The sequence below is a fragment of the Felis catus genome, chromosome A3 (genome assembly GCF_018350175.1).
Source record: "Felis catus isolate Fca126 chromosome A3, F.catus_Fca126_mat1.0, whole genome shotgun sequence".
Taxonomy (NCBI): Eukaryota; Metazoa; Chordata; class Mammalia; order Carnivora; family Felidae; genus Felis; species Felis catus.
This window is the reverse complement of record NC_058370.1, coordinates 18,618,574-18,644,708: the sequence shown is the minus strand read 5'-3', so window position 1 is coordinate 18,644,708 and position 26,135 is coordinate 18,618,574. Positions and strand designations below refer to the sequence as shown.

Below are 26,135 nucleotides of genomic sequence, written 5' to 3'. Positions count from 1 at the left end.
ACAGGGATGCGGCGTGAAAACACTGGCCATGCTGTGACTTCCCAAGATCCCTGCTCCATAGCAGGCTAAGTCTAATATGAGTGGGCGTTGAGCTAACACATCTCATTCAACTCTGCATGAGTTAGTTCTCGTAATAGCCTAGAAGCTTTAAAGATCTACTTTGGAAAAGGGTCTTGTAACAGCGACTCTAGGATACAGACCATTATAACACCGTTATAATAAACATCATTACCCTGAAAACCAAAAACTTCCAGTTCCCGGGTACCTATAACAAGCCTCATCTGCTACCACAGCATTCCAATGCAGATTACAACAAAAGCAGTCCCTCCAAAATTCATCCTGATAAGAGTTCTCTGTGTCTCTAAAGAAACAAATTTAAGATGTGACTATCTAAAAGCACTTTCTTAAAAGAGGCTTCATTAACATTAAGAAGAATCCTCACCCATCCACCACCCTCTCAGTGGCCACCGCAAGAAAAAATTCAACAAATCTTTCCACAATTTCCTTCCCCCCCAAGGAGGGGGAGATTGAGATGATCTGATTTAGAGACAGCTCTTTGGTATTTAAGCGTTGCGATAAGGAGAATGCCAAGGCTGTTTAACGCCAGCCCAATCGAAGAAAAGGGTTAGGTGGCAGATGAGAGGGAAAGGATTTGTTCAGAACAGGAACAGGTTATTAAGAGTTATGAAAGTTATGAAACTACCTTCTTTGTGATATCCACCTGGCGTTCGTAGTTTAGGTTCTGTTCTTCCCAGTCCTTATTTTCACTCTTTATTAATTGATAAAATAGCACAGTGTGGACAGTGTTAGACACAGTAGCCAAGGCTTATGGATCCATGTGTGCAGATGAACCATTATGAACTCCATACATGGCCACTGAAGAGCAAGCCCAGCCCTCACGGGGGTTACACCAGACCGGTCTACAACCTGCTTTTCTTGGTGCTGTCCTTGTCCAACCCCCCTATCTCCCCCAGCTGCTTTTCTCGGGTGACAACCCTCACATAGCCCAACAACATTATGGCGAGTTCTCAAACACTGGTGTTATGAATTGTGTAACCCCCTCCACAAGCCAGATTCATATGCGGAAGCCCTAACTCCCAGTACCTCAGAATGTGACTATATTTGAAGACAGAGCCTTTAAAGAGGTAATGAAGTTAAAATGGGGTCACTGGAGTGGCCCCGAATCTAATATGGCTGGTGTCCTTTTCAAAAAGAGATTAAGACACAGATAACACAGAGAAAAGCCCACATGGGGACATGGTGAAAAGGAGGACTGCAAGCCAAGGAGAGCCTTCAGAAGAAACCAAACCTGCCACCTTGCTCTTGGACTTAGTCTCCAGAATCGTGAGAAAATTAATTTCTGTGAACCCCACCCACCTGTAGTATTTTGTTACAGTAGCCCCAGAAAACTGATACAACAGGGAACACATTTGGAACACATTTTGCTACAAAACCCCATGACTAAGGACAGACGCTCCATCTGGATCCACCCTCAGGGAACTTTTGATGGCTTTAGGGGACATCTCAAGTCATCTCAATTACTGAAAAAATACCATGTTCATAATAAGCATCTCTGTAGTTTCACCTCACCTCTTAAAACTCTTCTTCAACATCAACAGTAAAGCACCGCCAGTTGTTCCTTAGCTACAACAATCACCAAATTTCACTTCCATTCCCTGCCTTCTCCACAACGATACATTGATGATCATTCCCTACAGTGGTCTTCTCTCATGGCTCCAGCCTAAGACAGAGGTCAAACAAAGGTTTCCTCAAAATTTCTTCCCAAAGTGCTATTTTTGGCATGCCTACACCTCTTGATCAATCTAAAATCAAAGTATCACTACTGCAGGTCTCCAAAGACACCATGCTGCTTCATACATCCACACCTGTGCTATCACCTTCTGACCCCCTGGAAAACTTCTAGTAATCCTTTGAGACTATCAGAAGAAATTTCACCTCCTCTATAAAGTCTTTCAAAAACCATTTTCACCCCTAAAAGGGGACCAATTCTTCACTCTCATAATTATGTGGGTAAGTGTCCATCTCCTTCACAAGACTCAAAGCCCCCTGATAGCAAGAAGTTATTTATCTTTGATCCCAAGGCCTGTGCAAAGCACCTGGTATAATGGCACTTGTAAACGTATGCTGAATAAATGAATGTCAGTCCTCAATGGCGTAAATCATATGTGATTATTCTAGGTCTCCTCCTAGCAGGGTCACGTGACCAGTTAATAATCAATGGTCCCCAACAAGGTGGATGAATCTCACAATCATAAGGTTGAATAAAAGAAGCCAGATACAAAACACTACATTCTCCAGGATTCCACTTAAAGTTCAAGAAAAGGCAAAAGGAATTTTTGGCGTTAGATGTCAAAATAATGCTGGGGAGGACTGCGGGGGGGCAGGTATGAATATTATCAGAAAAGAGCGTGAGGGAAGCTTCTGGGATGCTAGAAATATCTCCATCTCGATCTGAAAGTTGTGGTTACACAGGTATATTTACATGTAAAAATCCAGCAAGCAGTATACTTGAGTACACTTTACTGAATACATGTTATACTTCAAAAACCCAAATTTTATGGTCCTCATCTACCCTCCACCCCAAAAACTCAAGTGCTCAAAAAACATTTGTGGCTGAATGACTAAATACCCTCTGAATGACAGTAATTAACCAACTATTTTCACATAAGAGAAGAAAAATCTACTCAAGCAAATGCAATCAAAGCCTTGGGTTAGAGCTAGGCTACAGGGAACACCATCATCCCCTCACACAAGCAGGACATTCACTTCTGTCCAAAGTTGCAGCGTGCCTGCAGGTGCATGGGTAGCATCTTTCCCTCTTCCAACTGGCCCAAAGCATAATCCCTAGATGTACAGCCCTACTGCTGAAGCCTAGGACCTCAGTGGCATTTCAAACTACTAGGAGAAAAAGGGGAATTTTACAACTGGAAGTTCTTTCTACTGCATTAAGAATCTAGACACATAGTTGGGGCCCCTAGTTGGCTCAGCTGGTTGAGCGTCTGACTCTTGATTTTGGCTCAGGTCATGATCTCACAGTGTGTGAGTTGGAGCCGCTCATAGGCCTCTGTGCTGATGGTGTGGAGACTGCATGAGATTATCTCTCTCTCTGCCTCTCCCCCACTTGTATACACACACTCTCTCTCAAGATAAATAAAATACAAACACTAAAAAAAAAAAAACAAGAATCTAGACACATGGTCAACTAACGACTGACAAAGCAGGAAAGAATATCCAACAGAAAAAAGACAGTCTCTTCAGCAAATGGTGTTGGGAAAACTGGACAGCAACAGGCCGAAGAATGAAACTGGACCACTTTCTTATACCATACACAAAAATAAACTCAAAATAGATGAAAGACCTAAATGTGAGACAGGAAACCATCAAAATCCTAGAGAAGAACACAGGCAGCAACCTCTTTGACCTTGGCCACAGCAACTTCTTACCAGACACATCACTGGAGACAGGGGAAAAGCAAAAAATGAACTACTATGACTTCATCAAAGATAAAAAGCTTTTGCACAGTGAAAGAAACAATCAACAAAACTAAAGGCAGCCTATGGAATGGGAGAAGATATTTGCAAATGACATTTCGGATAACACGTTGGCATACAAAATCTATTAAGAACTTATCAAACTCAAACCGCCCCCACCCAAATAATCCAGTTAAGAAATGGGTAGAAGACATGAATAGACATTTTTCCAAAGAAGACATCCAGATAGTTAACAGGCACATGAAAAGATGCTTAACATAGCTCATCATCAGGGAAATACAAATCAAAACCACGATGAGATATCACCTCACGCCTGTCAGAATGGCTAAAATTAACAACACAGGAAATGACGGATACTGGTGAGGATGCAGAGGAAGAGAAAACTCTGGCATTCCTGGTGGGAAAGCAAACTAGTACAGCCACTCTGTAAAACAGTATGGGGGTTCATCAAAAAGTTAAGAATAGAATTACCCTATGATCCAGTAATTGCACGACTAGGTATTTATTCAGAGGATACAAAAATACAGATTCGAAGGGGTACATGCACACTGATGTGTTTATAGCAGCATTATCAACAACAGCTAAACGTGGAAAGAGCCCAAGCATCCATCGACTGATGAATGGATAAAGATGTGGTATAAATTTATAAAATGGAATATTACTCAGCCATCAAAAAGAATGAAATCTTGCCATTTGCAATGATATGGAGGGAGCTAGAGTATATTATGCTAAGCAAAATAAGTCAGTCAGGGAAAGACAAATACTTTATGATTTCACTCATATGTGGAATTTAGGAAACAAAACAGGTGAACATATGGGAAGTGGAAAAAAAAAGAGGGGGACAAACCATAAGAGACTCTTAACGCTAGAGAATAAACAGGGTTGATTAAGGGAAATTGGTGAGGGATGGGCTAAACAGGTGACAGGCATTAAGGAGGGCACTTGTCATGATGAATCACTAAATTCTACTCCTGAAACCAATATTACACTATATGTTAACTAACTAGAATTTAAATAAAAATTTGGAAAGGGGGGCCTGGGTGGCTCAATCGGTTGAGTGTGTGACTTTTATTTCAGCACAGGTCATGATCCCAGGGTAGTGGGATGAAGTCCTGCACTGGGCTTCGCACTGAGCATGAAGCCTGCTTGGGATTCTCTTTTTTCTCCCTCTGCCCCTCTCCCCCCTTCTCTACCCTTGCTCTCTCTCTCTCTCTCTCTCTCTCTCTAAAATAAAAAAAATAAAAACTTCTTAAGAATAAGGAAAAAAAGAATCTAGATACATTGGCAATAACATCAGAAGGGACCTTCTGTCCATCTCTCTAGCAACTTTCACTTCATTATTCTGCAACTGTCTACTTACCTGGCAAACTCCTATTTACCTTTCAAAACCCAAGTTAGACAAGCACCTGGGTAGCACAGTCGGTCAAGCATCCGACTCTTGATCCTGGCTCAGGTCATGATCTCTCAGTTTGCGAATTTGAGCCCCACGTAAGGCTCTGAGATACCAGTACACAGCCTGCTTGAGATTGTCTCTCCTCCTCTCTGCCCCTCCCCTGCTTGTGCTGCCTCTCTCTCATTCTCTCAAAATAAATAAACTTAAAAAAACTTTTTTGTAATAAAATAAAAAATTAAGAAGCCCAAGTCAGATGTTACCTCTTCTGGGAAGTTCTTCCTAACCTCCTTACCATCCTCTATGTTCCTTTTTCTGTTCTACTTACTTAGTTTCACTGCAATTCAAATACTGGTCTTATCTATCTCCCCTACTACACTGTGATCACATTTATTACCACCAGCATCAAGTACATGGCAGGGCACATAGGAAGCATGTAAGGGTCTGCTGAAGTGACTTGAAATAGGACTACCACTGGACAAGCCCTACCATTTAAGTGTCCAACTCTAGAGTCCTAAAATAAGTGGTATTTCCCAGATAAGGCACAGTCTGTACTTAAGAGGGAGTGAAAAAAAACTATAAATATTCTCTAGGACAATGTTATTTTTAGTATTGTGGTCAACAGCTTCTAAGAGTGAACTTCAAGGTGGCAACCTGAAGACGAAATGACTTAAATGAAGATCATAGGATGTGCCAGGTAGGCTATTCTCCTGAAAAGAGGTATGGCACAGAAGACATGGTCCCAGCAGCGGTGGGTTCACTCACTTCAGGGCAGGGTCTCCAATGCCCTGCACATTTCTATTACATGCAAGAACAAGTAACCATGTGCTCCTGAACTAGTTTCTTTACCTCCCTGTGCCTCAGTTTCCTCACCAGTAAAATGAGGGGGTAACAGGTTACCTATTACCTCACACTGTTGGAGAGGATTAAATGAGAGAATAAATCTAAAATGCTTAGTACCTAGCATATAGTAAGCACTCAATCAAAGTTTGCTCTAATTATTCTGTTGCTATGGGATGGGAGGCCTGAGCTTTATTCCTGCCCTGCCTGGTGCTGGGACCAAAATTAAAGAGGGGCAAAATCTCCTTTCTTGGCCTTTCTACCACTGGCGTCCATGTTTGCACAGCTGATACTCTCCAGCTATATGCAGGGCTTCCCTCTGACCATGAATACACTGCGACAAAGCAAGCTACACCTCATTCTTTACACCTCTCCTCTTCCGTTCTAATAAAACCTAAGTAGTTTCCTATTTCATTTCCTCGGTGCTCTACACTCTTTTAAGAGATTAATGACAGCAAATTAATCAAATACACAGAACCTTGTAGTCACTCTCTCAAATATTCCTATGAATAAACCCATTAAATACTGAGGATCTCAAGAATTTCAGGCTTGGGGCACCTAAGTGGCCCAGTCGGTTGAGCGTCCAACTTTGGCTCAGTCATGACTTCACGGTTCTTGAGTTCAAGTGCTGCGACAGACTCTGTGCTGACGACTCAGAGCCTGGAGCCTGCTTCAGATTCTGTGTCTCCCTCTCCCTGTCCCTCTCTCCTGCCCACACACCCTCTCTCTCAAAAATAAACACTAAAAATAATAATAATAAATAAAATCTTTAAAAAAAAAAAGAATTTCAGGTTCTACTATCTAATGTTAGATCAATCTTCCACCAGCCTCCATCCCCCCACCCCAACCTCTCTTCCTTCCTTTCTTTCTTTCAAGGGGAGCAAGGGGATGCTGGCACCACAAATCAAAGAATGAAGTTGCTCATTTCACCTTCCTGGGAGGCAAGCTGTTTGGCTGCCACCAGAGCAGTTTTACTTGTGGGCTTAAAAACCTCACTGCAGCCCTCCCCTGCCATGAGCTCCCCAGGCTTCATTCCCTACCAAGGAGTAAAACTGCTGGTGTGATCAAGTTCAAGGGCATTTACTGAAACAAAATCCAATGACTACAGTGAGTACAGAGGCTCAGGCTCTGCCCACCTCTTTCTTCTTGCCTCTCTGGAGGGTGTTTGGTGGTCTCTAGACCCGCTATGCCTAGGCACTGCTCTTCCTGCTGGCTGTCATGCTTCTGTAAGTCAGTGTGTCATGGGGGCCCTGGGTGACTCAGTCAGTTAAGCAACTGACTTTGGCTCGGGTCACCATCCTGCAGTCCATGAGTTCGAGTCTTGCATTGGGCTCTGGGCTGACAGCTCAGAGCCTGGAGCCTGCTTGGGATTCTGTGTCTTTGCCTCTCTCTGCCCCTCCCTCCCTCCCTCTCTCTCTCTCTCACTCTCTCAAAAATAAAATAAACATGCTTAGTGGGTAACAACCAGCATTTCTTTTCCTTCCTTCCTTCCTTCCTTCCTTCCTTCCTTCCTTCCTTCCTTTCTTCCTTTCTTTCTCTCTCTCTCTCTCTCTCTCTCTCTCTTTCTAGAGTGCAGTACACAGTGGGGGAGGGGCAGAAAGACAGAGAGAATCTTAAGCAGGCTCCATGCTTAGCACAGAGTCTGACACAGGGCCCAACCTCACAACCGTGAGATCATGACCTGAGCTGACATCAAGAGTCCACACTTGGGGCGTCTGGGTGGCTCAGTCGGTTAAGCGTCCAACTTCAACTTGGGTTCCGATCTCGCGGTCTGTGAGTTCGAGCCCCACGTCGGGCTCTGGGCTGATGGCTCAGAGCCTAGAGCCTGCTTCAGATTCTGTGTCTCCCTCTCTCTCTGCCCCTCCCCCGTTCATGCTCTGTCTCTCTCTGTCTCAAAAATAAACGCTAAAAAAAAAATTTAAAAAAAAAGAGTCCACACTTAACCAACTTTGCCACCCAGGTGCCCCCAGCACTTCTTTTTAAATTAAAAACTTTACCAAATAAAAACAGGTGACTTTAAAGTAGAAAATTACCTTAATAAAACTATTTTCTTAATACAGTAGATACAGTGCATCATGAGTAGTAAGAATAAATACTGAGTATTAAAACCTTTGAATTACATATGTGTGTGTACATCGGGCACAATATACAGTTGTTATTACTGTGAGTTGTGGCTACAGCAAGATTACAGAGCTAGTTACAGCGGTCAGATGCAAGCCTAAAGTAAATTCTCTGCAGACAAGAAAGTTAGCAAGTGGACTCTTCAGCTGCTTTGTTTCTAGGCATTAGACTGCCTCCAGTCTAGGTTAAAACAAGCATTCTCAATTGAGCAGTATCACTCCAAAGGGACAAAAAGTGGTTCTTGAGGGTTAAAATACCTTAACTTGTTCATGTGTGATACAGACGCACACAGTATATACACATATACACTATATATTTGTGGTATTAAAATTTCATGGGTAGGAGGGTAATAATGCTAAACAAAAATTGTCTAAAAGGGCTTCTTAGGGTAGTGACAATAAAAACAAAGGTTGAGAAACACTGGGTTAAAAGAATTCATTCCAAGAAGCCTAACTTCCAAGACTCCACACAGAGCAGGAAATGGTGGTGATAGCAAAGCCTTGCCTTTGGTCACCTGTTTCCCTTGAGGTATTGGGGGAAGGGGAGATGAGGGCAAGGGCTGATAGGGGACAGGAGCCTAATGTTCCTAGTTCCCTAATCAAATACCACCTCATTCTCATCCTCCAACCAATATTCAAACCAGCGCTCTGACTTAACGAGCAGACACGGAGCTCAGCTTTGCATGTGGAGCACATAGCTGCAGCTGCCGAGATGTGGCTGGAAAGGAAGGTCTGGAACACAGAGGATGGTGAGGATGGAAACAGAGATCCCAGGGTTATAAAGAGTTGAAGCAACAGGAAAGAAGTCTGCCTAAGAAGGAATGAAAAGACAAAAACACACAACCACTGGCATATTTAAAGGGGGCAGGGGCAAGGAGGTCCTACTAGTTAAAAAAAAAAGAGAAAGAAAAAGAAGACCCCATGAATTATAGAAAGACAAGGTCATGATAATCAGTGGTCCTCAAGAAAGAGCAGAAGACAACTAACTTTTAACATTCAGATGATTTACAGTCAACTATGAAAATCTTTTCTCAAAGTCCCGTTGACACTATCACATTTTCTTTTTCTTTTTTAAACTACATTTTCTTAATTAAGCACCTGGGCAACCGGAACGGCTTTGATCCTAAAATGAAAACTACCTCTGTTCAAGATAAAGTCCCTCCTGGCCTCAGGAGGATGTGCACAGTCAGGTCTGCATTAGCTGCTGGGTTCCACTTCAGAACTCTGCCTTCCGTCTCCGAGGGCCAATTCCCAGCCGGCTGCGAGAGCATGAAGGAGGCCAGCTGGGGAGAAGGATGAGAAGCTTGGCCTCACTGCCCTTACAGAGGTTTTCACTTCCGTTCCTGAATTCTGCAACTACTGGATCACACTAATCAATACTGAAATATAAGGACACATGACAACTTAGTACAATGCACAGTCCTAAACTGGATTGGAGAACAGGAATAAAAAAGCTAGAGAACAGGTGAGTGGTAAGATTTAGACACAGACTATATATTGGTTATATGTCAAGTGTCCTGAATGATGTAATTATAATTATGTACGCTTTCTCTCACAATAAAGATGCAAAAGTATTTAAGAGTGAAGTGTCATAATGTCTGTCTGCAAGTAACTCCCAAAGGATATGGCTAAAAACAGAGCACGCACAAACAAGCAAGTGAAAATTTGGCAACAGTAATTGGTGAATCTAGGTGAAGGGGAGATGGGTGTTAATGGTAACATTCCCATAACTTTCTATAGGTTTGATGTTTTTCAAGACACAAATGTCAGGGGACACCTGGGTGGCTCAATCGGTTAAGCGTCCGACTTCAGCTCAGGTCACGATCTCACGGACCGTGAGTTCGAGCCCCGCGTCGGGCTCTGGGCTGATGGCTCAGAGCCTGGAGCCTGTTTCAGATTCTGTGTCTCCCTCTCTTTCTGATCCTCCCCCGTTCATGCTCTGTCTCTCTCTGTCTCAAAAATAAACGTTAAAAAAAAAAAAAATTAAAAAAAAAAAGACACAAATGTCAGGAGGGAGGTATAAACGACATCGACTATATAAAAGTTTTTAATTCCTGTATGTTCTGACTCCCCTCTATTAGAACAGAGAATGAAGAGTTCACACAAAAATGATTCAGTGGGGGCGCCTGAGTGGCTCAGTCGGGTGAGTGTAGGACTCTTGATTTCAGCTCAGGTCATGATCTCACATGACATCATGCCCCATGTCAGGCTCTGCACTGACAGCGTGGAGCCTGCTTGGGATTCTCTCTCCCTCTCTCTCTGTCCCTTCCCCACTCATGCTCATTTGCTCTCTCTCCCAAAGAAACCATTTTTAAAAAATGATTCACAGCATTTTTTAAAATATTATCCCCACTCAGAAATAAGTGTATTTGGCAAAGAAAAATTATTTCAAATATACTCTATACCACACGGCTAAGTTCCTGAGTTACACAGATTAACAGAATCTAGTGTTAAGGTGCACTTTCCACATGTTGTAGAAGATAAACCTTAACAATACTTTAAGAATATTGGGGTGCCTGGCTGGCTCAGTCAGCAGAGGGGGCAACTCTTGATCTCAGGGTTGTGAGTTTAAGCCCAGCATTGGATGTAGAGATTACCTAAAGGCAAACTTACTTATTCACACTAATAAGGAAAGAGAGTATGGATAAACCAAATCCATATGCAGACTAATTGTTTTAATCATTGAATTTTAACTTCCTAAATCTTTAATCAGAACTATGAGGAAGTAGAACAGACCAAAAGGTTTCATTTCCATTCACTCACATCCCTAAAGGAATTTCTATTTAATAACAAAAAGGAAAGAAGCAAAAGAAATAAAATGCCCTGAATACTCAACTATGAGTACCTGAACAAAAGAAAACTAATCAAGGCAAATGTTTATTAAGAATCTACTATGTACAGGGGCGCCTGGGTGGCGCAGTCGGTTAAGCGTCCGACTTCAGCCAGGTCACGATCTCGCGGTCCGTGAGTTCGAGCCCCGCGTCGGGCTCTGGGCTGATGGCTCGGAGCCTGGAGCCTGTTTCCGATTCTGTGTCTCCCTCTCTCTCTGCCCCTCCCCCGTTCATGCTCTGTCTCTCTCTGTCCCAAAAATAAATAAACGTTGAAAAAAAAAAAAAAGAATCTACTATGTACAAATCTCTGAAAAGTTCAAAGTACAAAGACTGGACTTTGCTCCCCTGGGGGCCACCATTTTGTTGAAAACAGAGAAACTGAAGAAAAATAATGGTTGGCTCAGTCTTCCCTTGTCCCCATTCCCAATGCCTCAAAGACTTCTCTTCCAGCCAGCCTCCTCATTTATTAAACTGCCATCAGGCCTTTCAAACCACAGGTTCTCAAACTTGGGTGGCACACTGCAATCACCTGGGAAGTTATCAAAAATCCAACACCTGGGTCCCTCGAGGATCTAGACAATCGGGTTTTATTGTGTGTGGCCTAGGCATTGGTATTTTCTAGAGCTCTCCAGGTAACATGCAGCAAAATTTGAGCACCATTTGATCTCTACTGCCCAAGTACAGAATATAATCTACTCCCCGGCAATAAAACCTCTGATGATTCCTCACTGTCCACACAAATCTCAACTCCTTACCATCATTTTCAAAGCCTTTCTTTTTTTTCATTTTTTTTTTTTTAATGGTTATATTTATTTTTGAGACAGAGAGAGACAGAGCATGAGCGGGGGAGGAGCAGAGAGAGAGGGAGGCATAGAATCCAAAGCAGGCTCCAGGCTCCAAGCTATCAGCACAGAGCCCGACACGGGGCTCGAACTTGTCAACTGTGAGATCATGACCTGAGCCGAAGTTGGACGCTGAACCGACTGAGTCACCCAGGTGCCCCATTTGCAAAGCCTTTCTATGTCTCCAAACCTACTTCTCCAGGCCTCATGCCCACCACAAATCCACAGGTCTCCACTACTCCTCCAGCTACACTGAACTTCCCTGTCCGCACCACCCCCTCACAGGATACTGTCCATGCATAAAAGGCTTTCTAAACTCACAGACACCAATTCCAGTCTCTGTGATCCAAATCAACTTTCAAGAACCAATTTTAAAGTTTCCTCCTTTCCAAACTCTTAAACAACTTCCCTGAGTAGATGGCTGCCTCCCCTTCTTGCTTCCAACAAAACTTTGGACATTTATCCAATTGTCTAATTTGACATTTATCATGATGTTCGTAGTAGCAGTTTACATTTCTTTCCCTTCTAACAGACTGTGCATTCCTCAAGGGCACAGACCATGTGCATTTATCTTCAAGTTCCTAGTGCCCAGACATGGCTGAAACACAATGCAAGTCCAATAACTGTTCACCAAATGAATGGGTATCACATACTTGTGAGATAAACAATGAACAATTTGAGAAAAGACAAAGGCAGTTCAATACGAAATGCCAAATTAGTTACATGGGCCAAACCTGACTCCAGAAGTGCAGAAGGGAAAGACGGTGCTTCTGGCACTTACAAGGGGGATGGCCCCATGAAGATTCCGGGTCCCGAGCTCAAGTTTCAAAGAAAGGAAATTATCTAGACAGGCTGAGAGCAAAGAGCAGAGAATTATGAGCATGGAAAACGGCACAGATATGGCCCGGTGCACATGAAAAAGCCATTTAGCTCAGCTTCGGGTTTCCTCAAAAGATACCCGAAGAAAAATATTAGAAATGAATCATGTTTTTTCTTAGTTATAGAAATCTGTCTCGTTAATCCTCTTCCTAGTCCTTACCACCACTTGATACGTTATGGTTCTGTATATTCAAACACTCACTATAATACAAGCTCCACAAGAACAAGAACTTCCTTCTGTTTACTGCGGCATCCCCAGGGCTTATATCAATGCCTAGCACATAGTAAATGCTCACTATATATCTGCTGATTGAATGAACATGTTTATTACAGGCCTCTGATCTAATGCTTCCTTTCACCTGGCGATTTCTTCCAGTCTCCACTTCCAAATCCCATGTATCCTTCCAACACTAATAAAAGCTCCGACTCAAAGTCTTCTCTGATTCCTCACTTCCCCCTTTTCTGAACTCCCAAAGGATACTTTTTATGGGCTACCTTGCAGTAGCACAAGTATCAGCGTACAGGTATTTATGTATATCTTGGCTCCCCTTTATACTATAAATTCTTTGAGGGTAAGCTCTAGGTCATTCCCCACCCCACCCCCCAGAGCATAGTGCCATGTAGAGCTGTTCAGCAATTCCTGTTAAATAAAAGAAAAAATTAAATTAAATGTGGCATAAAGCCTTTAATATCTTAATATTAGAAAGATTAAGATCAGTAATGTCTTATCTCCATTCATCTGGGCCCTGCGATACCTGATCCTTTGTAACTATAATATCCAACACTTATGCTTACATGTGCCAGGCATTGTTCCAAGGCTTTACGTAAATGAACTCAATCCTCAAAACAACGAAATGAGATATGTATTGTACAGATGTGGAAACTGAGGAACAGGGAGGTTCACACAGCCAGTGAGCGGCAGAGCAAGGATTCAAACACAAAAAAGATGGAATCCCAGAAGGCAGTAAAAGTTGGTAACAGACAACAGAAAAGGAATGGAGGTTTCTGTAGTGCAACACTGAGAAAAGTAAATCCTGGTAAGAGACCCTTGGACCTGGAACTTCAGGAGTATCTGTAAGAAGGGATGGAACAGAGAAGTAAACATAAGCTCTGGCAGGACATTATCATGGGCAGAACCCATATTCTATACACAATAGTGGGTACTGAGTTGGTATAGCATAATCAATGGCAGCAAACAACAGTGCTTAAGAATGAAGGGCTCAAAGTGCCTGGGCCACTAGTTCTGCCACACAGGTAAACTTAATTCCTTTGTCTCCATTTCCTCAACTGTAAAATGGGCCAATATCAGTACTCAGCCATGAAGATCAATGATGGTAATACGTGTATATTTACATTATTCAGGATGAGCTTGATTTATGCTGCAATTAAAACTCCATTTAAAAACCTCAGTGGCTGATGGGAATGCAAGCTGGTGCAGCCACTATGGAAAACAGAATGGAGGTTCCTCAAAAAGACTTAAAATAGAACTACCCTATGACCCAGCAATTGCACTACTAGGTATTTATCCAAGGGATACAGGTGTGTGTACTGTTTCAAAGGGACACATGCACCCCCATGTATATAGCAGCACTATCAACAACAGCCAAAGTATGGAAAGAGCCCAAATGTCCATCGATGGATGAATGGATAAAGAAGATGTGGTATATATATACAATGGAGTGTTACTTGGCAATCAAAAAGAATGAAATCTTGCCATTTGCAACTACATGGATGGAACTGGAGGGTATTATGCTGAGTGAAATTAGTCAGAGAAAGACAAATATCATATGACTTCATGCATATGAGGACTTTAAGAGACAAAACAGATGAACATAAGGGAAGGGAAACAAAAATAATATAAAAGCAGGGAGGGGGGACAAAACAGAAGAGACTCATAGGGGTGCCTGAGTGGCTCAGTCGGTTAAGCGTCCGACTTCGGCTCAGGTCACAATCTCGCGGTCCATGATTTTGAGCCCTGCGTCGGGCTCTGGGCTGATGGCTCAGAGCCTGGAGCCTGCTTCCGATTCTGTGTCTCCCTCTCTCTCTGCCCCTCCCCCGTTCATGCTCTGTCTCTCTCTGTCTCAAAAATAAATAAACGTTAAAAAAAATTAAAAAAAAAAAAGAGACTAATAAATATGGAGAACAAACTGAGGGTTACTGGAGGGGCTGTGGAAGGGGGCATGGGCTAAATGGGTAAGGGGCACTAAGGAATCTACTTCTGAAATCATTTTTGCACTATATGCTAACTAATTCGGATGTAAATTTTAAAAAACAAAAAAGAAAATTTAAAAAAATTCAGTGGTTTAGGGGTGTCTGGGTGGCTCAGTTGGTTAAGCGTCTGACTTCAGCTCAGGTCATGATCTCACAGTCCGTGGGTTCAAGCTCCATATCAGGCTCTGTGCTGACAGCTCAAAGCGTGAAGCCTGCTTCAGATTCTGTTTCCTTCTCCCTCCCCTCCCCCGCTCACGCTCTGTCTCTCAAAAATAAATAAATGTTAAAAAAAATTTTTTTAATAAATAACTCAGTGGTTTAAAGCATAGGCTTATTGCTTACACTACATAACCACTGAAGATTTCTTTCAGAAAAAAAGAGGTATTTGCCTAGAAGTGTCTCACATCACTTGTACTCAACTTTCAATATCCAAAGCAAGTCACAGAGCCATGTTCAACTTCAAGGTGATGGAGAAGTACTATTCTACCAGGTACCCAAAAGAGAAACAAAAATAGGGCATCAGTGAACAGCCCTAAGAACCACACCACACAAGAGCCTAGCACCATGCCTGGCATACAGTAAGCGTTCAGTGATTGGCAGCTGCTATGATTATCACAATAATTAAGGGGTCTGGGAAAAACCTATTGTAATAATCCTAAATTAAAAAACTGAATGTGTATGCAGATGTGGGGGAAAAAACTATCATTCACATTATTTGCAATAAAGCAAAGGTAAATTTACAAAGGATTTCACAATGATATCAAGGAGGGATATGCCAAAAAGTTTCTAGTAAATAAAAAGTAGTAAACAAGAGTTACCAAAATAGTACCACAAGCCTTTTACCATGATATAAAAGGAAAGGACATGCCAAAATGTTTCTAGTAAATAAGACATAGTAAACAAGAGTTACCAAAATAGTACCACTCATTCCTACTCATTTAAGACATGTAAAGTTTCATTGATATCTTTGTTTTATTTGAGAACATTAAAAAAAATTATTCAGCCTTTCACAAATTCACTTCTAATCTCAGAACCCAACTTCCCCATACTATCCCCATAAGTTCTTAAGGTAATTCTCCCACAGGGGGTTTCAGGACCTTCACCATCAGAGTCAGGGAAAGAGTCCTATTTAGTAAAATGAGTGAATTCTAAGCCTGACTTGGCCGTAGACCAGCTCTATGGCCCCACAAAATACTTATATGACTAGAAGTCCATTCTGTCATCCATAAGATGATGAAATTGAACTAGATGGCCTCTAAACTCCCTTCCAAAACTACTCTCCCGCAACCCTGAGAAGCCAGAAAGAGGCTTTGGTTTAGAGGAATCTAGTTGAGATGCTGAATTATGTAAGACCTGATAATGCATAAAGCTTAAACTAGAAATAACTCCACAAGCACAGCTCTGATGGTAGCAACAAAGCTTAGTTCAAGAGTGAGCACAGGGGCAAGTCAGAGCACCCAGGGAGAGCCCTACTAGCATGAAGTGCTGCGCTAGAGTGGAAAAGGGTGGGCAGAGTACGACTAGTATGTGTAAATAAGGAGACTGGTATTTGTCCATGGCTTATGAAATCAGTCTTTTAGTAACATGTCATACCACATTCCAGTCACAGCTCTAGGAACCAGTGACAGTGATGGAAACAAACTGGAAGTAAAGAACCTGCAAACATTTTAAACTTAAGATCTGTCAACTATCAGATCTCAGTACCAACAGACTGGATTTTTCAATTCCAAAGCAGCAGTCCAAATATATACCTAGAGATTAAGAACTTGAAACTCTTTGGAGAAAGTCAGACAAAAGAGCCCAAAGCACCATGTTACAAAATGTTGAGCCACACCAATCAGTGATACTCGTGTCATTTTCAGCTACACAGAAGCCCCTGCCGAGACAACCTACCACTTCTTCACTCATCTTCACTCGCTGAGAATATAAGACCATCCCTACAACAACATAGGAAATGGTGCTTTTTAATGAACACCAATGGAAGATAACACAACATTAATTCATGCCATAAACAAAGTAATTGACACTGTTGCATTCACAATTTTGTGATTCCTGCAGCCCTATCCACCATCTTTAAGGAACCTACCCACTCTAAGTATATCAACACTCTGAGTGTATCAACAACATGGAATACCCTTTACTGTCTCTTATGCTTCAAAAGTCATTGCCTGTATGACTAACAATCTCCTGCCTGAAAACCTAAAACCTGGCAAATATATTTAATAAAATTATGGTCGTATTAGAAAAGACTCACTGTGTGTGGACAGCATTTCAAAAAGCTATGATTCTACATGTGCATCTTCATTTACTTTTACAGCTACGTTTCCTTCCACTTGTCAATCAGAAAACAATCTCCAATACTGCAACGGATACTGATCAATATATTAGAGTCAATGCTATCCTTGACTTTTAGGAGTTTAAATATGAAGTACAAGTAGATAGAGAAAGAGACAGAGAAGCATATACAACTCTGTATGAGTAAAGGAAATGTTTTACCAATCAATTTTTAAATGTATTAGAAGGGGACAGATTATAAGGTTCAACCTTTCAAAGGATCCTTGGTGGATATTATTAAAAACAAAGATTACCTTTATAAAATGAAAACTATCCTCTAAGTAACCAAAAATACTCTCCATATGAAAAAAAATCTCCATTAACTAGTCTAACGTAATGAGAACTCTCCATAACTGGTGCTTTATAATGAGAACCAGAAAACTACAATGTTGCACTTAAAAGTTTAAATCTTTATATGAAAGAAAAAAGCCTAAGAAGTCATATTGCAAGACATTATGCATGTTAGTCACAGCCATGAAGGATCACAAGGCCTCACTAAAACAGCTACCCTGCTGTTTTCAAAACCTTTGTGACACGGATCTAAATTTATTTTCTGACCCTACTATTTTCTTAACATCAAGTCAACTTTTAGATAAAAAGAGGTAAATATAAATGGGCAAACAGTGCCAACTTTTCTTATATGATTGGCTTAGTCTCATTTGAAATCTAAAGGATAGTCTTGTCCTATATTCTAATTTCTAAAGGAATGGAAAAAATCCACTTCTGCCCCCCCCCCCAAGATAGGGGGACTCTAAAGGATCTAAACCTGTGCTATCAAATGCTAGTGCCACTAGCCGTATGTGGCTATTTAAATTAACTAATATTAAATAAAATGTAAAATTCTATGCCTCAGTCATACTAGCCACCTTTTAAGGGCTCAAAAGCCACGTGATGAGTGGGTCTCACAAATATAAGACATTTTTCATCATAGCACAAACTTATACTGGACAGTGCTGATTTAGCACAAAGTTTCTTTTTTTTAATTTTATAACAAAGTTTCTTAGATTTAAATGTGCCCCAAAATCATTAGTACAGCTCATTAAAACAAAGAGTACTTGGTCCCTACCCCAGGTAGTTTATTTCAGTCAGTCTGGTAAGTGGCCCCAAAATGTGGGCCATTTCTAAACAAGCTGCAAGAGAATGGTGATGTTACCTATCACCTTGAGTACTGCTCCCTATGGTTAAGAACTTTTTGTTTTTCCCCAATTTATCATAGACTTAATTCTTTTATAAAACACCAGAAAAATGAATTATCAGGAAAAAATTTTTTTAAACAAAGACTACTATAAACTTACATTTTTTTTATTATCAGACTCAACAGACAAATCATTTTTCTAAAAAATGCTGTAAAAACATCTAAATGCTTCAAGTTCTGTACTTAACCTGGTCGCAGACAGGTAACAAACAACCCGTAGACCTGCACAGATCTGTGGACTAACACTGATCTAGATCTAGATCTAGCTCTGATCTAAAAGAACTTATTTCACATTTTTACAATTATCTTTTGGGAGCTGGTCATTAATGATCTCTTTCATATCCTCTATTATTTCCTCAACATAGTTTTACAACTCAAGGTAAAAATGCTAATTCTATTAAGCAGAATATCGAGTCCCTTAAAAACAATGCTATAAAGGGCCAACTAAGAGAAGCAATCTGGGGCACCTGTGTGGCTCAGGAGGTTAAGGGTACAACTCTTGATTTCGGCTTAGGTCATGATCTCAGGGTTCGTGGGTCAGAGACCCACATCAGGTTCTTCACTGACAGCTCTGAGCCTGCTCAGGATTCTCTCTCCCTCCCTCTCTGCCCCTCCCCCACTCACATACTCTATTTTTCTCTCTTGCAAAATAAATAAACTTTAAAAAAAAAAAAGCAATCTGATGGTGTTACTGTTTATAACGTGATCTGATTCTGCCACATGGTCAATAAGGATGATGCCTTGATTTCTTCAGGCTAACCTACAGTTGAATTTAGACTGCTACCTTTAAAAGAGTCGTTTAGGTCGAAATACACAAATGAACATTAATAAAGTCTTTGTGTTAAATTATATAAAATTTCTTTCAGTAAATAAAATCTATGATTTGGACCTAGCTTACTGGACATAACCTTTCAAAGAATTTTTTTTAAGTTTATTTATTTTGAGAGGGGGAAGGGCAGAGGGAGAGAGAGAATCCCAAGCAGACTCTGCACTGTCAGCGCAGAGCCTTATGTGGGGCTCAAACCCACAAAGGCTGAGGTCATGACCTGAGCCAAAATCAAGAGTCGAATGCTTAAGCAAATGAGCCACCCAGGCACCCTTCGAAGAATTTCTTAGAATACTGATGGTTTCCTTGAACCCAAAGTAAATAGTCCAAGCCAACTTCTTTACTCATGTACACTTAGGGAAGGAACAAATCAAACAGAATCCCCTCATAGGAGCCCATGCCCTTCACGGAACTGCCTCAAGCTTAAGGTGTTTTCCTCAATATATATATCAAACCAAAGAAATGGATTTTTCTTCTAGTCAACTTCTGGTCTGGCTCAACAAATGAACTTCTCTAAGAAAACTTCCAGAATTTCTCAAGTTTGGCCATTTCCTAGAGACTACTTTTAGAATTTTGTTGTCGCTCTAAATATTGTTTTACCAATTTGCTTCATTTTTTCTTAAGCAAATTATAAAATAAGGCTCTGAGAATTTTAACATTTCATCCTCTTGCCTATAGTAACATCTGGTTTAACAGAACTCAACATATATGCATGTTATCTGCAAAATAAGCTCACATGTTCAACCAGAAATTAAGAAAAATTCCACTTGAAATTAACAACATTGACAGAAAAGTTGCAAGGTATCACATACAAAGTCTGGGGAATATGAAAACGGAGAGGTTATTTTTTAATTGTTCCTCTTAACCCCTTTTTCCTCCTAACATATTGAATGAAGCAGTAACTGAATGAGTAAGTAGTATTCAAAGCAAGAAAATGTCAGGAGTTTTTACCATGGCCACCCCTCCAGTCCCATCTGAAGAAGCACATGGCTGCAGCAGAGAGGCCAAGGACCCTCTAAGACTGTTTTGCAATTGCCCTCACGCCTCCTGCTTGAACCTTTACTCTTTTATCAGGCTGCAGGGGAAAGGGTGTGGAACAGCTTCCCAAGTATAAAAATAAGGCAGGGAAGAATTCCAGGGATAACCCTTGCCTGGATGCTGCCCGGAGTGATTCAGAAGTACTTCACCAAGCCCAAGCCAACTAATTCAGACTGAAATCACAATACCTCCTGAAGGGCAAAAAAAAGCCCAACAAAGTCAGCCTCCTGGAAAAGATTTTGCTCATACAAAACAACTAGCTTTGAAATGACCTAAATCAATGATCCTTAATATTGTTTTTGCATGTGGATAGGAAGAGACAGAGGGGAAAAGGGGGGATGGGAAAACATGGGGGTACAGGAAGGGAAGGTGGGAGTCACAGATGCCTTCAAGAACTATGAAAGGAATGGATTCACTGCCCATAAAAGTGCACACACAAACAAAATTTTGCATACAATTTTGGAGAGTTCACAGACCAAAGAGTCTCTAGGGGTCCATGAATCCCAGGATAAAAAGCCTCAACCTAAACAGGTAGGAACTAAAGACCAAGGTTACCACAGTAATTAGACCTTCTTTTAACCTGAAGCCTGATCTTTTATGTAAAAACAATCTTACAATTAAAAAATATAGAGATTTCTGAGCACCTGGGTGGCTCAGTCGGTTAAGTGTCCGACTCTTGGTTTCAGCTCAGGTCATGACCTCATGGCTCGTAAGTTCGAGCCCCACATCCGGCTCTGCACTGGCAGCATGGAGGCTGCTTGGGATTCTCTCTCTGCCCCTTCCTCACTCTCTCTCTCTCTCTCTCTCTCTCTCTCTCTCAAAATAAAGAAAAATCTTAAAATATATATATAGAGAGAGAAAGATTCCAGAAATAAAATACTTTGGTCACATAATGTAGGACAAATTTTTAAATATATTTAAAATTTACTGATAAAATAATATATTTAATCCATAAAAAAGATCAGTGAAAATACTCTCTACAAAAATCTTTAATTAACAAAGGAGTAGAAAAAGAGAAATCTCCCTTTACTTATTTAGAAAATTCGAATCCAACTTGTTTCAATTCATGTCCTGAAGTTATCTTAAAATTCTACTTCCTAATTTTCCTGAAATTTTCATATACTATCTTAGTAGGTTAAGTTCTGAAATAACTAGCGGATAAAAGCATCATGGCAATCTATTGAAATATCATGGTTTTTTCCTTGCTAAAAATTTAAGTCCTTCATTATGACTATAGAAAGAAAAGGTACATCAACTGAAAAAAATGATTCCTCAAAACAGGAACTATTTATGTCATATACATTATCAAAGATTCTAAAAGTCTTGACGGCAAATGACATAAAGAGTAAGTACACGAGTATGTAAAGAATCACTATTACAAACTATAAAAACCAACTAATAGGGGTACTACAAGCAAAAAGAAATGCTTTTCTCTGGATTTTATGCAAATAATTCAGTTCAGAAATGGGAACAGAGATGGATATTTTAAAATAACTCCATTTTACTACCTTCAGGACTTTTATGGAAGTAACAGAATTTCTCAAGAGGGTATCAACGCCTCCACAAAATGAACTAAAGAAAAGAACATTTTGGCAAGGAAAAAGTGACTGCATTCTCCCTCTGCACTTCATGGTTATTAGTACCAGGCCAGGGTGAACTCTTAGGTGCCCTACAAAGACCTCTCCTACACTTTGGAGACAAGGACGGTAAAGGGTACCCTTACTGTATTCTAATTTGCTTTTTCAGTGACACATTCTTGAAATGAAGTAGTAAAAATGAGTGAGTGCATAGAACAACTTGTTAGTTGACTTAGCCCCATACCACTAAAACATGACAGCACATTCCAGCTTTGAAAGAAATCTTTAGAGGCTGGTTGGTGAAAAGAATATGTGCTTTGAATCCAGATGATCTGGGTTCAAATTCTGGCTCCAACATTTACTAGTTTTATTGCCTTTATATACTAGCTTCATAAGTTACTCCATCTTTCTGAGCTTCCGTCCATCCTCATGGAATGGCCATGAAAATGAGACATTTTTTCATCTCTGCAGCCCCAGTGCCTGGCTAAGTGCTGAACACACACCAGGTATTCAACGTTAGTGCGTCTTGCACGCTTCACAAGTATGTCACGTTCTATTGGGGAAAAAGAAAAACAAACAAAAAAACACAACACAAAACACCAAACCTGTTCTCTAGGAAACAGATAGCTAAGCCCTACCTATTATTTTATCTATTTCAAAGAGTTTTCAATGTAATAACTTGGTACAGGGGAATGCAGGCAATTCCATGGAATTCACTGCAGCTTTTCATCTGAATTAAACTAAAGCTTTGTATGAGGAATGGAAGTATAAAGTGAAACACTAAATATTTATTAAAAATAAAGCTATTTCCAGGGTTCTTGGTTGGCTCCATTGGTAGGGCATGCGACTCTTCATCTCAGGGTTGTGAGTTCAAACCCCACTCTGAGTATGTAGATTACTTTAAAAAAATAAAATCTTGGGGCACCTGGGTGGCTCGGTTGGTTAAGCATCCGACTTCAGCTTCAGGTCATAATCTTGTGGTTTGTGAGTTCGAGCCCTGCATCGGGCTCTCTGCTGACAGCTCAGAGCCTGGAGCTTGTTGCGAATTCTGTGTCTCCCTCTCTCTCTGTCCCTCCCCCGTTCTCTGTCTCTCTCAAAAATAAACATTAAAAACATTTTTTAAATCAAATCTTTAGGGGTGCCTAGGTGGCACAGTCAGTTGAGTGTCCAACTTCAGCTCAGGTCATGATCTCAGTTGGTGGGTTTGAGCCCCAAGTAGCGCTTTATGCCGATAGCACAAAGCCTGCTTCAGATTCTCTGTCTCCCTCTCTCTCTCTGCCCCTCCTCCACTTATGCTCTCTCTCAAAAATAAACATTAAAAAAAAAAGTCTTAAAAATAAAATAAAATCTTTAAATAAATAAAACTATTTCTAACCTTGTTATCCTGGGAGGGATAAAAGGGAGTGAAAACACAGTCTCCTCGGTTGACTTAGATATTGTCATTGTCAAATACCGAAAATCTTTTTGCAGGTAGAATCCTCGAACCCTCTAACCTGTTCAAAAGGGTCCAGCCATTACCAATACAACTCCATTCAGCCATTACCAATACAAAGTCTTTCCACGAAAGCTGAAAAACATAGGCCCCTACAGTGAGAATCAAGCCTGAGAGTGAGGAACCCTTTTTCCTCATGGTTTAACACAAGAAGACATAACCACAACCTCTGCTTGGGGCAAAGCCATGTTTCCAAGAAAACCGAAACACTTGTTTGAAACTTCTATAACTCAAAGAGATCTCTAAGACACAGTGGTCCAAGCGTCTATTGTTTCTGACAAGTTTTCTGTAACATAATGGCAAAAATCACAAATGAGATCTGGTTTCTAAAGAGACAGGACTCTGCTTGAGGTCTTTGGTATTTGAAATAGTTGTAAGAAAAGTAAATCCATAAATATAAAAACTAACTGCTAAAGGATCTTCCAGAAATACAGTAGTGTTACTTATGGCTCTCCCATTTCACTCCAAACTGGTCTTTCAACTTCTTGTGTGGTTGGCAAAAAGTAACACACTGATGAGTTCAGAGAACTTCCAACTATATCGATAAATTATAAAAATAATCATAAAAATAGAGAATATTAAAAAGTTGTGGTATAAGTGATCACACTGAAAAACCATGCATGCTGTTAACAACAGAAAAACTAACAAGAACTGCAGGATAAAAGATGTGACTCCAGGCAGACTGATACCACGATGAGACACAACTAACTTCACAAGAGATTGAGATTTATTTTGCTCATGACCAGACTACAGCAAGAACAGTATCATATTCTAGTTACTATAAAGGAGATTCCAAAGTTAGCAAAAAGGAAAAAAAAAAAAAATTGTAAAGATTAACTCTTAAAAGTCAATTAATGAAGAAAAAGGTTTTAATAATCCTTCATAATTCATCAAGGAGATCTGCCCTGGGACAAAAAGAAGTCCAAAATTAATCATTTTACCACTCCCCATTTTCCCAGGCCTTGGGTTACAGTCACGCATTGCTTATATGAAACCACCTGTTCCGGTTGGCATAAACCATGTTACTTGAATATTCATGCCTAATCATTTTTCATACATAGATCTCAAACCTTCTTTGTACTGTCCTAGAGCCACAAAGTTCACAAAAACTATCTCCCAGAGGTTGTCAACTTGATTTACCAATTCAGCTTATCAACCAACTACCATGCCAGGCACAGTCAATAACTACAGATCTCCAGTAAGAAAGACAGTTCACAATTAGCCTTGAGAGCACAGTACTGTGGTCCCTACCAGGACTTTTCTAAGTACCACAAGCATGCCCCATAAAGTATGCCGAAATCTGGGGCCTCATGGGATTGTATTCCAATACGCCATCTGAGAAACAATAACTGAATCTCGGGCAGTATTGCACACACTCTGAAAATTACAAAAATTTTTAAATGTGTATCTTCTCTGTTCATGGATCTGTTACAGCAGAAATAAGCAGTTCTGAAGGGGTGGGGAAGAAGGTACATACAACAGTTCCAGGGATGCCTGGAGATGCCAAGGATTCACTGGAAACCTCGGCCAGATTACTAATGGTCCATAAATCCTAATTTGGAGAACACGGGCCTACAAGTTGAAAATTGAATTATATTGCCTTATTAGATCCCACACTACCGAAACCACAGTCATATCAGCCATAACTGGTACTAGGAATACTTTATGTACACAAATATAAGTGCCTGCTTATGTATTTTTAATTGGATCAAATAAAACTGAAGCTGAAAACAAACTCAAATTTCAATTATCTCACTAGTGAGGGGATTTCCTAACAGAGTCTTTTTAAAAACCAAGTAGCTGCCAACCCTCTGCACATCTGACAAGCATGTCTCTGGAAATTTGGGAGCAAAAGACGCCGTTACTTCTCAACAGTGAAGGAAATACCCTAAAGGGGACAGATTCCTCTTTTTTTTTTTTTTTTTTTTTAAAGCTCAAACATGCAATCTAATAATGCACAAAACTTGGCTGCGGGGTTGCTGGACACCTCCAGGGTTCCAATTTTCGGGGCGAGTGCGCGCTAGTGCGTAAGAAGGGGGCGGAGGGGGAGCGCGCCCCGAGGACGCGCCGGGGCCCCCGCCCCCTCCCGGAGCAGCAGCCTGGCACCAGCCCACCCTCCTCCACCCCTGCAAACAGACGCAGGACGCCAATAGAGCAACTTCTCCGCGGGGGCGGCAGTGGAATAGCGGTCACCCCCGCCGCGCGCGGCGCTGCCCTTGCCCGCCCGGGGGTCCCTCCACGGCCCGCCCCGGGGGGGGGCCTCCGCACGCCCCGCCCCCGCCCGCCAGGCTCGGGGCCGGGGGCTGCCCGGACCCCCCGCCCCTCTGCGCCGCCCGCAGCGGCGCACTCCCAAGGACGGCCGCCCGGCCCGAGCGCGGCCTGAGCGCGAGCGGGAGCGGCGTGCGGCGGAGGCCGGCTCCTCTCCTCAGGCCTCAGGCCGCCGCCTCCCCTCCGCCAGGCCGCCCGCCGCCGGCCCCACTCGGACCCCGGCCGGGCCTCGGCGCCGCCGCAGCCCCTCATCCCGGCTCCATTCATAGGGGCACCCTAGCCCGGCCAGCGGGGCGGGGCCAGGGACCTGCGGACAAGGCCGGCCAGCGAAGGCCGGGGAGGAAAATAAAAAGTTAAGAGAAGAACTTACCTAAAATGGCTCCTGCAGCAGCCAAAATACAAACAGCTATTATTTGGTGAAGTTTAGCTCAGACACCCTGCAAGGACACCCTAACCCAGCTCAGGCCCGCCTTCTCTGCCACGCCATTGGGCTTCGCCGGCCCAAAACACAGAGTCATTGGTCAGCCTGACTGCCGCTCAGGCGGAAGCCCATTTCAAGCTTGCTTGCAGGGGCGAGTGATGGGCTCGCTCCATTGTGCTCGTATTTGCATGGATGTGATCGCGGCGATGATTGGCCGGCGCCGGGGCCGCCCCGCCCTCTGCCTCGCGCCCCCCGCCTTGGAGACGCCGCTGCGCGCGGCCCCGCCCCCCGGGACTGAGCGGCGGGGCCACGGGGGCGGGGCGGGGCTGGGGTCCTGCGGGCCGAGGGGGCGGGGCGGG

The 26,135-nt window shown here is 42.0% G+C and overlaps 1 protein-coding gene across 5 annotated transcripts in view; it reads right to left on the bottom strand.

The window, feature by feature from the left end:
* Positions 1-25,846, bottom strand: part of CHD6 (chromodomain helicase DNA binding protein 6) — a 205,477-nt gene extending 179,631 nt beyond the window's left edge. For 4 of the 5 annotated variants that reach the window (XM_023251244.2, XM_023251248.2, XM_023251247.2 and 1 more), the window contains exon 1: positions 25,726-25,846. The gene's annotated coding sequence lies outside the window, so the exon portion shown is untranslated. The remainder of the gene's footprint in view (positions 1-25,725) is intronic. The other variant, XM_023251246.2, reaches the window with a different exon arrangement.
* Positions 25,847-26,135: the final 289 nt, after the last annotated feature.